Genomic DNA, 3,103 nt, shown 5'->3' with positions numbered 1-3,103 from the left:
ATGGTGGTGTAGGCATACACCGCCTTGTAACTCTACTTACGGCAGAACGGTAAGACCTTCGATAAACTCAATCCTACGGGGGGTCTAAGGTTTTCCAGTGCTGTAAGACATTAGCTTTTAACTGCGACTTCAAGTAGACTCGAGAAATTGAGCTGGGGCTTGAGGTAAACTTCGACGTTAAAGGGGGCTCGACCAGCGAAATAAACGTAAAGTAAGTAACTGAAGTTTATCCTTTACCCATAAACAGTGTTCCATCTGTTTATGAACGATACCAAGGAACTTCAGCACGCTGAGACGCTTTTTGTTGTCTGGGTATTGCTACTACACAAATCAAAACGAACTCGAGTCAACGTGTGAGGGTCTTAACTCTAACTGTCCCAGCTCCGCTCTGCAGACGTACGGAGCGGTAGTGAAAGGAGCTGCCACCCCTTCTTTGTCCGTATAGCTGGTGCCGTGGGAAACCAGCCATGTAGGGCAACAGTCTTGTAGAGACCTGTCGGACATCGTTCGAGGTATGGTGCCAGAACAAAGAAGGGTACGTAGAACTTCCATCAAGCAAGTCCGGACGCTATTACAGGTGTCCTTGGCTGGTCTGTCGTGGGGAGAAATAGTAGGGTTTCTGTTGGTAGCCCTTCAGAGGAACCGGCTGTACTTCCTATAATGTCTCCCAGTTTAAGTTCAGGTAATTTACACGTTTCGTTAATGCAGGAAATCTGGTCGGTAGACTAGAGCCACTACATTGTGTGTTTAGAGGTATTCACTCACAGTTAGGAGGTTGGTCGTCAAATTTAAATGGGGCACCAAAGAACGTTGCCCGTTTTAGCTTTTATGTATGGGTGATAGCACATGTAAACGGTAGTAAGTAAGTCTGTAAACTTGAACGTTGTGTCCGAACACTACGTGTTTATGTTACCATACTCTTTTATGGTGGAGTTCCGTCGTTCGGAGCGGTCAAAATTCGAGTAGAATAGTCGTTCCGTGTTGCCGAGGCAAGAGAATGGGTTCGTAGCGGCGCACGCGTGTAGACAGTGTGTCATTTACGACAACTAAAAAGACCTTCCGTTACAATTTTCGAAAGACATTACAAATTGGTCGTGTCAGCAAAAAAAAAGTTCCCGGGCAACAAGGATAAAAGTCCACTTGGGACAGTTCCGTCAAAGAGACATACAGTTCTGGAATGCAACTTATGCGGGGCCCTATTTCGTAATAAGGTAGACACTCGCACCAGTACTGTAGGCGAAAGCGAAGTAACGTCCGACTGTTTGAGTCGCGTTTTTTTTGTCTTACTGTCAATTACAGAATGCTCATACACGTTACAAGTAGACTTTACAGACTACGGAGAGGATCGATGTCATCTTAGGCTTCAACGTAAATAAAAATCCGGAGAGCAAGTCCCAGAAAAAAGAGTCTTTGTTGCGATACTTGTCGGTCGTCTGCGCTCACAAAAATAAAATGTCGCAACCGAAACAGATTGAGTCTGCAGCACACAACAGAGGCCCTCCGGATCGACGTTTCCAGCGCAGAGCCCGACTTCAAATCACTTGTGCGGCAGAAGGAGTGTCAGAAATCACATTGAGTGTGAAGTAAGGTCAACATTACTCTTCTGACAACCCCTGCTGTGTATAATCTGCTGTTATATGGACTGTGATTATCAGTAAACATGCTGTCTGTTATCTGTTGTTTTGTGTGTTTTGTGGTTGCAGTGAAAATAAGAAATCACAGTTATTGCACTGTACATTATGCTTTTCATTCTTAAGTAACATATTACTATTATCCATATTCTCAAATGCATAAAGGTTTCAGGGAGGAAAGGAGCGTTTTTGGATTGTGGCTCTTGCAAAAATATTTTTTCGTCAATGTGGCTCCTGATTAGGACAAGGTTGAGTACCACTGATCTAAAGTAAAAGACAGAGAATCAGCACTTTTGAAACAGGGCTGAAACAGAGGGGATCATGCGATGCTAACAATGGGTGATCTGTTTGGTATTTGGAGCCAAACACTTTAGAGACATGTTGTATATATCTGAGACCTATAATATGTTGATGAAAAACAGTATAATAGGGGACCTTTAAAATAAACTATGATGATTTATTCATGACACGGACACTCAAAATAGTTTTACTTTTTGTTTTTTATAGTATTACTTAGCTAATAAAAAAAAATAAAACAAAACAGAATTAGTTTCATATTGAAGCTGACCGAGTCCAAACGAAAGAATGTGAAAATATAGATTTTTCTGCGCTCTCAGATGGGATGGCTCACTCTGTGTCAAGCTGTCTTTCAGGCAGAGTGACTGTTGAGAAATCCTTCATGGCAACTGGTGACTGAGGCTTTATAGGCCACAAAGGAAGACTGACAGATGGGTCACCCAGACTGGTAATGAAATCATGATGGGGTTGCACCACGAGTCTGGGTGAGACACAACACTTACAGATGATGTCTGGGATTGAACACACTATGGCTGAATGAAAAAGGTAACCAACATGTAAGCATGTTGGTTACCTTTGAACCTTTGTAAAATGTCATTACCATACCTTTTTTCTTTGGACAATATCAGGAGAATAAGAAATGCACATTCTCCTGAGCTTCCCTTTCACACATCAGTAAGTGTTCTCACTTACAAAAAGTCCCTAATGTTAGTGAGTGCAGGAGATGCAACATGACGCAGATTACACCACGGAAAATGTAGATATTTGCATTCTCAAATACACCTCCTTAGGGTTATATGTACATCATTTCAAGGTAGCAGTGCATGTGTGAATGGGGCTCTAAAAATGGCATACTGTATATCCACATGCTTTGAGGCTAAACAACCATATTTCAGTCAAGGTCAAATACACACATATTATTTGACCCTTCATACTACTTCCCCAGCATGCAAAAAGACCATGTTATTATTTTATAATGAGTGGAGGTTACACACTATCACTATCAGGTCTATTGTATGTAGAGTATACTGTATACACATGGAACGATTACAGCTGTAAACTGACATACACAACATGTACAGTAGGGTGGTCCTTAGTGCCATGTACATTTTCGAATTCATTTATTTTAAGCTCCAACCACCGTAATATTTTATGACAGTCAAGAAAACTCTCCT

The sequence above is a fragment of the Notothenia coriiceps genome, unplaced genomic scaffold (genome assembly GCF_000735185.1).
Source record: "Notothenia coriiceps isolate Sejong01 unplaced genomic scaffold, NC01 NC01_scaffold00031603, whole genome shotgun sequence".
NCBI classification, from domain to species: Eukaryota; Metazoa; Chordata; class Actinopteri; order Perciformes; family Nototheniidae; genus Notothenia; species Notothenia coriiceps.
The sequence above is the reverse complement of the archived record's forward strand: the minus strand, read 5'-3'. Positions refer to the sequence as shown.